Source organism: Arachis ipaensis, chromosome B8 (genome assembly GCF_059453495.1).
Source record: "Arachis ipaensis isolate K30076 ecotype BB chromosome B8, ASM5945349v1, whole genome shotgun sequence".
In the NCBI taxonomy this organism is placed as follows: domain Eukaryota; kingdom Viridiplantae; phylum Streptophyta; class Magnoliopsida; order Fabales; family Fabaceae; genus Arachis; species Arachis ipaensis.
Window position 1 is genome coordinate 74,335,755 of NC_142443.1, and position 15,524 is coordinate 74,351,278.

At 34.5% G+C, this 15,524-nt stretch overlaps 1 pseudogene; it reads left to right on the forward strand.

Moving 5' to 3' along the window:
* Positions 1-11,947: 11,947 nt before the first annotated feature.
* On the forward strand, positions 11,948-13,186 carry LOC148548499 (uncharacterized; annotated as a pseudogene).
* The last annotated feature ends 2,338 nt before the right edge of the window (positions 13,187-15,524 follow it).

Genomic DNA, 15,524 nt, shown 5'->3' on the forward strand with positions numbered 1-15,524 from the left:
TTAAAGATCTTGGAAATTTGGTAGATACTCATGCATTAAATGTTTAAACCATATGCATTGATGCTCTTGTATATATTTTAGTTTGAAAAAAATTGAAATGAAAACAAAAAAAAAGAAAAGAAAAAATATATAGAAAAAGAAAAAAAAAGAAAAAAAGCAATAAAAGGGGGGACAAAATGCCCCAAAGTTTGAGAAATAACAATGCATATGGAATATGAATTGAAGAGAATGCATGAGTGTGTGAGAAAAGTGAGGAATGGGTATTTAGGTTTGCATTTGAATTGTATAGGTTGTTATGTAGGTTAGGTGAGAGTTTAAGTTAGTCAAAGATGCAAATTTCAAGCTCACTTGATGATATGCATCCTTACCTTTACCCTAGCCCCGTTATAACCCATGAAAAATCCTCATGATTCTTGTATACATACATTGAATGATTGTTGATTGTTAGATGAAAAAAAAATCTTAGAAAGCATTATTATAAGAGAATTGAGTGAATCAACCCTAAATGCTTGAGTGATTAGAGTGTATACACATCCGGTGGGGGGTTCGATTGCTCAAATTCTATGTTTCCACTTATTATTATTGCTTATCTTGCAAGTCGTTAAACTCTTTTCAATAGCTCAATTCAATTGTGGAGTTGATTTGATTGCTTTAACCCTCATGTTTATATATGTATTCTTGAAATTTGATTTATTTTAACTAAGTTGTTGCATTCATTTAGATAGATTGCATATAGGTAGTTTCCTTGCATTGAATAAATATAATACCCCTTGTTTCTTTCTTGAGTTTAGCATGAGGACATGCTATTGTTTAAGTGTGGGGATGTGATGAATCCACATTTCATGGTATTTATTTGCTCTAATTGGGTGGATTTCATCAACTTTCCTTGCACTTATTCAATGAAATAGCATGGTTTTGTAAATTCTCCCTAAATTGTGCTTAAAAGTGGAAACATACTTTTTAGGCCCTTAATTGCTAAATTTTTTATTTACTTTAATTCCATTTGATGCCTTGATGTGTTTGTTGAGTTTTCAAGCTTGTAAGACAAAGATTGGATTGAAGGAATGAAGAAAAAGCATGTAAAAGTTGAGAATTCATGAAGAAATGGAGTTTGGAGCATTTCAGCAAGTGTGAGTGCACACAACTATGTGTGCGTACGCACAACACTTTGTGCGTACGCACAGGTCCCAGCTCGTGACATCATTTAATGCAATTCTCTGACAGCAAATTTTGGGCCTCCAAAACCGAACCCAACTCATTTCTGAAGCCATTTCAACCCTAATTCAAGAGGAGGTAAGGGAGGGGGGAGCAACAAGGTTTAGATTTTTTCATGTTTTTGTCTTAGTTTTCTAGAGAGAGAAGCTCCCTCTTCTCTCTAGAATTAGGTTAGGTTTAGTTAATTTTCTCTTATATTGATGCTTTAATTCTTGTCTTGATTTAGTTTCTTTACTATTTCTTCTTCTAGCTTCTTACTTCTTTTAGTTTTACTTATTATTTCTTTTATTTGGTTATTTTATTGTAATGAACTCTTGTTAATTTAAATTTATATTAATGCAATTTAATGTTTCTTTGTTTATTGTTATTTAATTGAGTTGTTATTATTGTTTTCTTGCACTTGGTAGCTTTAGATTTTATTTTGATTACAATTTAATATGCTTTTATTTTCATGCACACCAAGTGTTTGATAAAAATACTTGGCTTAGTTTTTACTTAGTTTTTCCTCACTCTTGGCTTGGAATTGAGGACTTTGGTGACCTTGAGTCATTAATGTCCATTCTTGATTGATATATTAGAGTAGTTAGTTAATTTAGTTTTCACTAACTCTAAGTCTTCCATTAATAGAGTTGGCTAGGACTTGTGGATTGAAATCAATTATGCCTATTTCACTTATCCTCGATGTTAGGGTTGACTAAGTAGGATTAACTCTTCATAATCATCATATGTTTGTGGTCAATGGCTAGGATAGGTAATCTTGACTCTCAACCCTTGCCAAGAGGTTTCTTAGCATTTGAATTTCCCTTTTCTTTGATTAATTGACTTTGAATTTAATTGCTTTCATTTAAATTCTTGCATGTTTGTTTACTTTCTTGCTATTTACATTACTTGCTTCTTGCCATCAAAACCTTATTTCCCTCATAGCCAATAATTGAGCACCTCATTGCAATTCCTAGGGAGAACGACTCGGGACTTAAAACTCCCGATTTATATTTGTTTGGATTGTGACAATCTTTTGAATTAAACTTTGATGTTGGTTGATTGTGGATTTGGGACTATACTTGCAATGCCAATTCTATTTTGAGAAAAATTCCTAACCCACTTTCGGCCATCATCAACCTCCTCAAAGTCTTCCATCATGATATGCTTTGGAGGTTGTACACCTTCCTCAACATCAAATTCAAACTTCTTGGAAGGAGGCTTTATGACTTGAGATTTCCCTGGAGGTTCTGCATCTCCTAAGTCTTCAACCACTTCTTTTGCTTAAACCATTACGGCTTCCTCCACTTGCTCTAGTACAAAATCCCATTCCTTGGTACAAAATCCCATTCCACTGGAGTTTCTAATCTCTCTCTCATGCTTCGTTCTTCATTAGATTCTCCACATGGTACCATGGGAGTTCTTTGAGTGTTCAAATGTAGGGAGGGTAAATTATTTACTACCTCGGTCAAGGTAGCCATGAATTCTAGTGCCGTCCTTTGCGTCTCTCTTTGCCCTTGAAGAATAAAACCAAGGGTGTCATCTATTGGAGATTGGAGTGGATATGAGGGTTCATTGCTTGGGAGGAAGGGTTCATGATAGGAAGGTGGTTCATCTTGATAAAGATATGGATATGATGTATATTGAGGTGGTTCTTGAGAGTATGGGTATTGGAATTGTTGTGGTTCTAAGTATGGCTCATATGGTGGTTGGTATAATGGATAAGGATTAGGATCATATGAAGGTGTTTGGTGGTATGACGCTTGTGAGTATGGTTGAGGGCTATGTTGTGGAGGAGGTTCATAGGCATATGGTGAAGGTTGTTGATAATCACAAGGAGGTCCACCATAGCCATTGGATTGATATGCATCTTGGAATGGCTCTTACTCATAGTTTGCCGGAGGAGGTTGTTGCCATGAGGATTGATCATATACTTGAGCCTCCTCCCACCGTTGATTGTCCCATCCTTGATGCATGTTCTCATTGTAATTTTCATTTCCTACAACATAGTTATAACCACACTCATAGCCAAAAGGATGAAAATTCATGATAACAATAGAAAATAAAAACAAAAGCTGACAAAAATAAGCAAGCAAAGTCCTAAAACTAACAAAAACTATCAAAGAAGCAAAAGGTGAATATATTCACAATATATACAATAACCAATAATAAGGCACACATTTACAAGTCCCCAGTAACGGCGCCAAAAACTTGATGGAGGATAAATGTTGGTAAAAAATTTCTCAATAAAATCACATTGCAAGTATAGTTCTAAACTGACATATAATCCTCGGTCAACATTTAATTTGTTTGTCACTTAAGTCAAACCCAATAAAAAACTGAAGTATTTAAACCTTGGGTCGTCTCTCACAGGAATTGCAGGGAAGTGTACTTATTACTAGTTGTGGTAAAATATTTTTGGGGTTATTGAATGATGAACATGGAATGTAAATAACAAGAAAATAAACTAACAACTAAGAAAAATCCTAGCAGGGGTTGAGAATTGGAATTCCTATCCTCATTATCATCGTCACTTGTGATGGTAATTGCCTTTTGCTCTCACTTAGTTAACCTCTAACAATTGAAGGAAAGTCAAGTGAGAAAAATCAACTTAGTTCACAAATGCTAGTCAAAGACTAGATTTAGTGAAGTTCAAGCTAACCGGCAATGTTCGATTACCAATCAACAAGAGACTTTGACAATTCAAGAGTCTCCAAACTCAATCCAAGCCAAGAACACAAAAATTTATTTTAAAATCTAACCAAGCATTTTATCAAACACTTGGAAGGTGCAAAATAAAAACATAGAAAATTAACAAGAAATAGTAAAATCTAAGACTAACAATTACAAGAAAACAATAACAACAAATTAAGGAAAGTGACAATAAACATAAAATACCTCAAAGTGCATTAAAAGAAAATTGGAATCAACAAGGAGTCATGAACAATAAAGCAACAAGGTAAAGGAAACAACATATAAAACCAAGAAAGCAAAGAGGTAATAACAAGAAGTTAAAAGAGGAACTTGAATCAAGATAAGAAGTAAATCTAAACCTAGATGAAACTGAAAATAAAAGAAGAAACCCCAAAACCTGGAGAGAGGAGAGAGCCTCTCACTCTAGAATTCTACATTTAAAAACTAATGTGTTGAATGAATTCTCAATCATCTATCCTCCTTCACTCCCAGCCTCTAGTCTTCATTTTCGGACCTGAAACTGGGCCAAAAGCAGCCCAGAAATCGCCCCAGCGTATTCCCTTTATTGCACACGTGACGCTCGCCACGCGTACGCGTCTTTTGAACTCTGCACTGGCCACGCTTACGCGTCAGTCACGCGTACGCATCATTAGACGATGCTCCTGGTCACGCGCACGCGTCAACCATGGGTACGCATCGACACCAACTCCTCAAATCTTTAATTCTTTGTGTTCCTTCCACTTTTGCATGTTCTCTTTCCATCCTTTTAGCCATTCCTGCCCTATAAACTTTGAAATCACTTAACAAATACATCACGGCATCAAATGGTAATATGAGAGGATTAAAAATTAGTAATTTAAAGGCCTAGGAAGCATGTTTTCAATCATAGCACAAAATTAGGAAGGAAACTTAAAAACATGCAAATTATATGGATAAGTGTGAGTAAAGTTGATAAAATCCACTCGATTTGATCCAAAATAAGTCATAAGATAGTGGTTCATCACGTATACCCCCTTTTTCCTTTTACGTGAATCTCTCTTCTCGGTGTTTCTCATAATTGAAAAGGAAGAAAGCTCATTTCGGTGGTTTATAGGTTGGGTCTTGGGTCTAGTTTGGGCCCAGTCCAACTAGTTTGGCCCATTAGTCTGATTTTGGGCCAAAATATTTATAATTAGTGTCAAAATTCGTATTTTCAATATTTCTACTCCTCTAAATTATAAAAATTAATTTTTCTAATTTTTTTGAATACTAATTAATTTTTTGACTAATTATTAATTATTTTCACATGGTTTACATCTTTCCCACTTAATTAAAAATTTTGTCCCCAAAATTTATATTCTGTTAGCTAAAAATAGGTGTGGATAGTCTTTTCTCATTTCTTACTCAAGTTCCCAAGTGTCACTACCTAAAAATAGGCAACACTAAAATTTGTAACGCCTTAAAACCGTTCGCTTAGATGGTTTTAGACAACGGTTTTTTAAAGTGTTGCTGTTGAAGTTCAATTTTTCACTACGTTATAGCAACAATATAAAACCGTTCTCTTTGACTATTTTAAAGAACGGTTTTATAACCGTTACAATGATTTGTTTTTAGGCAACAATTTTTTATTGTTGTTTAAATATTTGGACAAAGAATACGCATAAAAACCGTTGCCAATATTGTAACACTTTAAAACCGTTCTATTAGATGATCTTAGATAATGGTTTTTACAATGTTACTGTTGAAGTTCAATTTTTCACTACGTTATAGCAACAAAATATAATCGGTCTCTTTGACTATTTTAAAGAATGGTTTTATAACCATTACATCAATTATTTTGTTGAGAAATAATTTTCTAATATTGTTTAAATAATTTAACAAATATTATTTATGGAGAAAATAAATTTAAAACAAATATTAGTTTTTGTTCCATTCAATTTTTGTTCTAAAATTTAACATATAATATCTTTTTTACACTTAAAGAAAAACCCAAAAAAATAATCAGAACCCTAACACGGACTTCTCATTTGTTCCTTTTTAACGTATTAATTTTATTTTAAATTAATTAAAATTTTTACGTAATTTTATTATAATTGAATATTTTGCATAATTTTAGCGATTGAAAAAAAATAAGAAAAGAATTGTACAGATTAATTTAAGTAACTTTTATTATGAAAAAATTATCACTTATTTTATTAATATTTAGAGTTAAGTTAATTAATATTCTTGTATAATTTTTATAATTGGTTATTTCATATAATTTGAAATTAAAAAATTCAGTAATAGAAGAACTATATATAATTTAATTTAAGTAATTTTGATTATGAATAAATTATGATTTATTTTATTAATTTGAATTCTTAAAAAATTAATTTAATAGGAATGATTAAATTAATTTTTATAAATACTTCAAGTTTAAGTCAATTAATATTTATGTACAATTTTTATTATAATTAGTTATTTTATATAAATTGAAATTAAAGGTTTGGTAATAGAAAAATAATGAAAAATTATATCATTTAATTTGAATAATTGATATTTTTGAGTTTAAACTATATTTTACAAAATATGATTAATATGTTTATTTATAATTTAAAATTAAAAATAATTATTTAAATTTATTAATATATTGATGAATAAAATTTTATATTCTAAAAATAATTTTTACAGTATTATATTTGAATACTAAATTGTTACTATATCTTAAATATTTTATAAAATTGTTATATTACTCGTATACATTTTACCCTAATTTTAAATTCCCAAATAAAACTCTAATCTAACAATCCCTAACCCTAACATAATTTAAACATACATACAGAAGGGGAAACAAAGAGGGGGAAAACGAGAGAAGAGGGGGAGCTCAAAAGGGGGGGATCGAAGAACAGGAAGGAGAGGAGAGGAGAAGGGAGAGGAACTGCCGGTGGTGACCACAGCCACCATCGCCGCTGACCTTGAAGGGAAAACGAGAGTGAGAGAGAGACATGCACAGAACACGTGACACGAGGAAGAGAAGGAGCTCGTCTTCATTGCCGCCGTCGCCGTGCCTTGCCGCCGTTGCCGTTGTTGGAAGCTGTCGCTGTCACTAGAAGGAACCAAACAAGGAGAGGAGGATGCTGTTGATACTTAATGAGCGGATATTTTATACGCTTTTTGGCATCATTTTCATATAGTTTTTAGTATGTTTTGTTTAAGTTTTATTAAGTTTTCATAGGTTTTAGTGTAAAATTCACATTTTTGGATTCTACTTTGAGTTTGTGTGTTTTTAGGCAATTTCAGGTATTTTCTGGCCGAAATTGAGGAGCTGGAGCAAAAGTCTGATTCAGAGGCAGAGAAAGCACTGCAGATGTTGTCTGGATCTGACTTCCTTGCACTCGAAAGAGCTTTTCTGGAGCTACAGAAGTCCAAATGTAGCTTTCTCAACGGCTATGGAAATCTAACATACAAGGCTTTCCAGAAACATATAATAGTCCATACTTTGCTTCATAATTGAAAGCCCAAAACTGGCGTCTAACGCCAACCTCCTGTCCTATTCTGGCATCCAGCGCCCACAAGGAGGAGACCAACATCCAAACAACCAAGAAGGACCCCTAGCCAGTGTTCAATGTCCTAGAGGCCTCCTAGCACGTGGATCTCATCAAAGTTCAGCCCAAACATTCCCTAAGTGGGCCCGAGAAGTGGATTTTAGCACTAAAAGATTGTTTTACCCTTTCTTATGTAATCCTTAGTTATTAGCTTAGTATTTAAAGGATTGGATGCCATATTTCATTTTACACATTGTGTTTTCTATCAGTATAAGTCTCTAAACCTCCTAGGTTGAGGGGAGGAGCCCTGCTGAGTTTTATGGATTAATAAAAGTATTATTGTTTCTCTTCAATCCGTGTTTGATTCAATTCTAAGATGTATCTTCGTTCTTCAACTTGATGAATGGGATGACCCATGATAATTATCTTCGTTCTTCATACTAAGACCGCGTGCCTGACAACCACCCGTGTTCTTCTTGGGTTCGTGTGAATACGTAACTGGAAAGCATCAAACCACCAGCTTGATTATACATCTCTTAGACGGCTAATCCACGACTTCGTTGGGAACTTCTTGAGACACCAGTTCAGCCGAGGTATGGGGAGATTAGGGTCTCTGTGGTAGAGGCTAGAACCCAAAGGCGCAACATTCTTTGATCCGAAAGATTCGACCTTGTCTGTGGCGTTTTGAGTAGGATTATTAAGGAGAATGGACTGTAGGAGCTTCACCCTCAATCAGAATGGATCCACACTAACCCTGGGGTTCAGATCTGGAATAGATTGGCAACCGCGACCGTACGGCATTGATAACATACAGCCTGCCATAGAAGAAATCATTCACAATTGAAGAAGACAGTAAGACAAAAGTTAATCCAGAAGGACAAAGTATCTCCAAGCCTTAACCATCTTCTTATCATTATAAACAGGTAAACCTAGTTTAGATCTCCTTATTTTCTTTTATGCAATTAATCAAACCACCTACCTTTCTATCTGCCTGAATAAGATCTACAAGATAACCATAGCTTGCTTCAAACCACAATCCTCGTGGAATCGACCTTGACTCACTCAGGTATTACTTGGACGACCCAGTGCACTTGCTAGTACAGTTGTACGAAGTGTGGGGATTCGTACGACTACCATGTTTTTGGCACCATTGCCGGGGATTGTTCGAGTTTGGACAATTGACGGATTATCTTGTTGCTTAGATTAGGTAAATTTCCTTTTCTTTACAAGTTTAGTTTTTTTTATTTGAGTCCTTTTGTTTTCTTTTCAAAAATTTTTCAAAACCTTTTCTGTTTTTGGCTATGTATTTCTTTTGATTTTTTTACTTTGAGTCTTACCTGTTTCTTATTTTCTTTTTCAAAAATTTTTCAAAACCTTTTCTTTTCTTTAGTAATCTTTGTCTTTTGTTTGAGTCTTGTGTCAATCTTTAAGTTTGGTGTCCTTTGGTCACTTTGGTTTTCATCTCTTGTAACCTGTTCTTGGTTTTCTTTCTTGATATTCGAACTATTCTTGGCAAATTTTCTTGTGTTTGATTTGAGTTTCATTAAATTTAATGTCTTTTGGTGTTTTTATTTTTTTAATTTTCAAAAATTTAGAGTCTTAGATCCAAAAATTTTTAAGTTTGGTGTCCTTTGCATGTTCTTGTTTTCTTTGAATTCTTTGAGTTTTATTCTTGGTGTTCTTCTTGATCTTTAAAGTGTTCTTGTTTTTCTTCTTATTTTGATCTTAAAATTTTTAAGTTTGGTGTCTTTTGGTGTTTTTCCTTTCAATTTTCGAAAATTTAGTGTCTTAGATCTAAAAATTTTAAGTTTGGTGTGATTTGGTTGTTTTTCTCTTTCTTCATTAATTCAAAAAATCAAAAAAATATTTTTCTATCTTTATTAAAAAAATTTTTTCGAAAATTTCAAGCAAAATTTCAAATTTTAATTTCAAAATCATTATCTTATCTTATCTTAATTTAAAAAATCAAATTTCAAATCTTATCATATCTTTCTTTTAATTTGATTCTTTCTTATCTTATCTTTCTTTTAAATTTTAAAATTCAAAACCTTTTCAAATCTTTATCTTATCTTTTGTTATCTTTCATTAAGTTTCAAATTATTTTTTTATCTTATCATAAATTTGAATTTCAAAATAAAATCTTTTCAAAAATCAAATCTTTTTCAAATCTTAAAATTCAAATTTTTAAAATCTTTATCTTATCTTAAATCAATTTCAAATTTTCAAAATCAAACCTTTTTCAAAATTCAAATTTCAATTTCTTATCTTATCTTAATTCCATTCAATTTTCAAAAATTCAAATTTCAAAATAAAAAATTCAAAATTTCAAAATTCAAGTTTTCAAAATTCAAATTTTAAAATTTAAATTTCAAATTACAAAATTTAAAGTTTTCAAATTTCAAATTTCAAATTTTAAAATCGAATCTTTTTTCAAATCTTTTTAAATCTTATCTTATCTTGTTTGACTTATTCTTTCAAATCCTAATCTTTCTTTGACTGTTTTTTAAATTCAAATTTGAAATTTCAAAAATTTAATTTTCAAAATTCAATCTTCAATTTTCAAAATCAAATGTTTTAGTTTATTTTCAAATCTTGTTGATTAGTTATTTACTTATCTTATCTTATTCTCTTTTCTACTCTTCTTTCTCTTTCCTCTTTTTCAAAACCTCCTAACTAATTCCTCTTTCTTCTTTTTTCGAAAATTCTTACCTCTTTCTCCCTCTTCTATTTTCGAAAATTATCTACTTCTTTCTCTCTCTTATTTTTCGAAAATCCCCTCTTTGATTTTAAATCTTGTTAGTTAATTGGTTTTCATATCTTTTCTTGATCTTTCCTTTTCTTGTATTTTTTTTTTTGAAATTTCTTAATTATTTCTTTTACTTTCGAAATAGTTTTCCATTTTTATTTTATTTATTTATTTAATTTTCGAAAAAAAAATTCATCTCTCTCCCTCTACCTCTATTCTTCTTGTCTTCTCAAGACATCTTACTAGAAGTGCTCTATACTCTAATATAGACACACACACCTTCCCACTTCCTTGTTTTCTGACTGAGTGTACAAGAATAGGGAGAGTTCACCATGAACACGAATGGGGATGAACAGTTTAGAAGAACTTTGGGGTCTTATACAACTTCCACTCCTTACTTCTATGGAAGCAGCATTAGCATACCTCCTATTGGAGTAGCTAACTTTAAGTTCAACCCACAGTTAATCATTCTAGTGTAGCAAAACTGTCAATTTAATGGAATTTCACAAGAAGAGCCCATGGAAATCATTGTAGAACTCCTGCAATTAGCTAACACAGTGATGCCAAGGCATCTTAGGCTAGTTTCACTAGCCTTTTTCACTTGTTTTCATTAGGTTTTATGCATTTTCTTGAGCAATAAGTAAGTATTTGGATAAAAATTTTATGCAGACCTTGATTCAATCAAGCATGGATAAATTGATACATTTTCATAAGATTTATGCTAGATTTACTTATTTATTATAAATGTTGCAAACATCTTGTGATTATAGCAAACTTTTTGATGCATTTGTTTGGTTGATGATAGGTGGAAGGAAGCAGAGGAATCGCAAGGAAGAGGCAAGGGATGCAACGTTGGTGGCCAAAGTTGGCTCACCAACGTTGCCTCAAACATTAAGGAAGAGGGCCATGCAACGTTGGTTGCCAAAGTTGGCTCACCAACATTGCTAGGCAACGTTCTACAAGGGCTTAAAGTGCAACGTTGGTGGCCAAAGTTGGCTCACCAACATTGCTGGCAACGTTCTTACAAAAAGGGGGTGCAACGTTGGAGGGAACGTTGGCTTACCAACGTTACCTCCAACGTCTTCGATGAGACTCAAAGTTGGAGCTGAAAAAATTGCCTTGTGTGCATACGCACAAGAAGAAAAAGTTCAAGTGTGCGCACACATAAGGCAGTGTGCGTACGCACAAGCATGCAACATTGGAGGTAACATTGGGAAACCAACGTTGGGTCCAACGCCTGCGATAAAAATTTCAAATCTAGAGTTGGAAATTTTGCTGTGACGCGTGCGTGTCGATGACGCGTACGCGTGAACGTGAATTTTAACCAATCTCGCGAACGCGTGGATGAACGAACGTTGGTGCACTAACGTTGGGTCAAACGTTAGGTACAACGCTCAACCTTTTTCAAAGAACGTTTGACCCAACGTTTTCCTATAAATGTTGATCACCAATGTTGATGCTGACTCCACCATAATTGGGCACCCATGCAGATTAAGAACATTAGTTTGCCAACGTCCCTTCTCAACGTCATTGAGAGCCACTTTAACTGCTTCAATGATTAAATTGGAGGATAACTAGATTGAACATTTTTCTTTTCTTTTGTTAATTAGTTTTAATTTCAACTGTTTACTGTTATTCTCTACAATTTAAGCTGTTTTTATTTGTCATTTACTTTCTAGCACACTAATCCACTAACTGTTTGATCATTTTAATTAGTTTTAATTTCCTTTTGGTACTAACCACTCTAACCATTAATTATTTTTTTAGTGTAACTTCTCCACTTGCTGTTTTCCTGTTGTTTGCTGAGTGTATGACAGGTAGAAGAGGAGCAGCCTCAACTTCTTTTTTTGACAGTGAACCAAAGAGGACCTTCCTTAGACTAAGGAGGGAAGCAAGAGGTAAAGGAATTACTGGAGAAGAGTTGGAAGAAGATTTGGACATTATAATGGAGGAAGAAGTTCATAATCATGCTGGAGAAGGTGCTGGTAACTATGTTGGGTAGGAGAGGAGAGTTCTAGGCTCTTACATCAACCCAAACCCTGGGAATTATGGGAGCAGCATTCTAAAACCAACCATTCATGCCAATAACTTCGAGTTAAAGCCACAGCTCATCACCCTTGTTCAAAACAATTGCTCATTTGGAGGAAGTACCCAAGAAGATCCCAATCAACATCTAACCACATTTTTGAGAATATGTGATACTGTGAAGTCCAATGGTGTTCACCCTGACACCTACAGATTGCTGTTATTCCCTTTTTCTCTCAGGGATAAAGCATCAAAGTGGCTAGAGTCCCTTCCTAAGGAGAGTTTGACAACATGGAAAGATGTGGTAAATAAGTTCTTGGCAAGATTTTATCCTCCCCAAAGGGTTAACAGATTGAGGGCTGAGGTACAAACATTCAGGCAACAAGATGGTGAAACTCTCTATAAAGCATGGGAGAGATACAAGGAATTGACAAGAAAGTGTCCTCTAGACATGTTCAATGAATGGGTACAACTATACATTTTCTATGAAGGATTGTCACAAGAATCAAAGAAGGCCTTAGATCACTCTTCAGGAGGATCTCTCAATAAGAAAAAGACAATTGAAGAGGCCATAGATGTCATAGAAACTATAGCCAATAATGAATACTTCTATGCCTCTGATAGAAGCACCAACAGAGGAGTGATGGAACTGAATCACATGGATGCATTGCTAGCTCAAAACAAGCTAATCACTAAGTAATTGGCAAACCTCACCAAGCAAATGGAGAGAAATCAAGCTGCAGCAATCAATACTCAACCACCAGCCCAAGCAGAGTTGAATGCAGAGGAAGGAGGAGATTGGGAGCAAGTCAACTATGTTGGAAACTCATCAAGACAAGCCTGTGATCCATACTCCAAAACCTATAACCCTAGTTGGAAGAACCACCTAAACTTTGGGTGGGAAAACCAGCCAACCCAGAACCAAGATCATAGAGCTTACAACTCCACTACCAACAAACCAACCAAAGACCATACTAAGCCCCACGCAACAACTCTTTCTAATCTCCATATCAAGCCCAAATAGCCATTCTCAGCATCCCAATTCCAACCCACCATCACCATCTGAGGATAGACTATCCCTGATTGAGGCCTTGCTTGGAGATCTGTGCAAGGAGGTTCAAGACAATAAGGCCTTCAAGGATGAAGTAAGGTTTAATATGAAGAATCGGGGAGATACCATCAAGAAGCTTGAATCTCAAGTGGGATACCTCTCTCAACAAATTCCTAAGCCTACTGACAACTTTCCAAGTGATACTGAGAAGAACCTAAGAGGAGAGACCAAGAAGGTGAGATAGGAAGAATGCAAGTCAATCACTCTAAGAGATGAAGAGATTTTGGAGGAAGAATTTAGCAAGCCATCAGAGCATACTCAAGGAGTTCCACAGGAGATACTGGATGAGAAGGAACAAGGAATTGATCCTGCACAAATGAAGGAACCAATGGAGAAGGAAGTCCTGAAACCATATATACCAAAAGCACCATTCCCTCAGAGGCTCAGGGGTGGTGAAAAGGATAAGACTTATTCCAGGTTCCTAGATGTATTTACATCTTTTCATATCGAAATTCCCTTCATTGAAGCTATCCAACAAATGCCATCATACATTAAGTGCATGAAGGAGTTGCTAACCAAGAAGAGTACCTTAAAAGGGTGGGCAAACAGTGGTGATGACTAAGGAGAGCAGTGCCCTCATCCAGAAGGATTTACCCTCAAAGAAGAAGGATCCAGGGAGTTTTCACATCCCTTATGCTATAGGAGACACAATGATTGATAGAGGGCTTTGTGATCTGGGAGCAAGCATAAATTTAATGCCTCTATCCCTCATGAGAAAGCTGCAAATCAATGAGTTGAAATCCACAAACATAATCCTTCAACTGGTTGACAAGACTCAGAAACAAGCATTAGGAATGGTTGAAAATATACTGGTGAAGGATGGGAAGTACTTTCTCCCTATAGATTTTGTTGTTCTTGAGATAGAAGAAAGCTATCTCCATCCAATCATTCTGGGGAGGCCATTCTTGGCCACAGCCAGAGCACTCATAAATGAGCAGAGAGAGTTGATATTGAGAATACATGATGAACAACTTACCATTCATGTCTTCAAGCCCTCACATGAATCTGAACAAGAGAATAAGGACCTGAAGGATGATCACAAGGAAGCAATCTTGGAGGAAACAAGCAATGAATCACAAGCAGAGCCTTTGAAGACATCCTTGTTGGAAAAACAAGAAATCTAGGTGGTACAACAACTAAAGAAGCCCAAGGAGGAGTTGAAACTACAAGATTTAAAAGGGACAAGCAACAAGATCCCTCCTGACAAAGAGATCATAAGGAGTAAGGCACTACCAGAAGAAGGAAGAAAGAAAATGCCAAGAGGTTGGAGGAACAAAAAAAATCCCCACTGAATATTTTTCTCCAGGGGACAGAGTGATATCAATCCACCACCCATTAATCCCACCTCACTTTCCTACTATTCCATCTCAGCTGCCTCAAGTGTACACAATCAATAAAATCCTATCCTTGGAGCATGTAGAGATTCTTAAAGAAGCAAGCAGAGATAGATTCACTGTGAGAGGAGAAGATCTGAGCCATTACAACCCTCCCTGACAGAAGCCAACCATCAAGCTAATGACGTTAAAGAAGCACTCCATGAGAGGCAGCCCATGTTTAAGCTTTCTTTTATTTCTTTCTGTCAATAATCAGTGGTTTTCTAACATGAATTTAGGCTTTCATGGATAAATTTGACAGCTGCCTATAGCATCTTAAAGCATATGTTTGATTTTTAAGTTTGGTGTACCTAAAGGCACTCTAAGATGGTTTTCTAAGCATAATGATCATAGAGCCATCTTAGGATATATACTCATTCATTTTCTGGAAGTACATAGCCAAACATTGAGTTTGGTGTTCTACATATGCTATAAGTTCAATGTGAGTCAAATTTGTTTTAAGGCTAGAGTTTCATGAAAGATGAACCATGTTCTGCATCACTTTGAGTTACAATTTTTTTGTAGTATAGAAAAGGTGTTCCTTATGACGATTAAGTAAAAAAAGTGACCAGAATTTTATTGAGCTCCCACTTGCATTATTTGGTGGATAACAAATCTAGTGTGTAAAACTACCTAGGATGATGCACAAGATTCATGAATTGTACATCCTAGGAAGTGAATTCAATTCTTTGAACCACACTGCCAAACACTAAGTTTGGTGTCCACCAAGGCTATATATATGATCACAAGAGTCACGAATACTCATTGTTGCATAAGGAACACTTAGTTAAAATTTTCAAAAATTCAAAAATTAGTTTTCATTCTTTCTAAATTCTTTTTCCGCCAAGTATAGTATTTTAATTTTTGTTTTGTTGTGG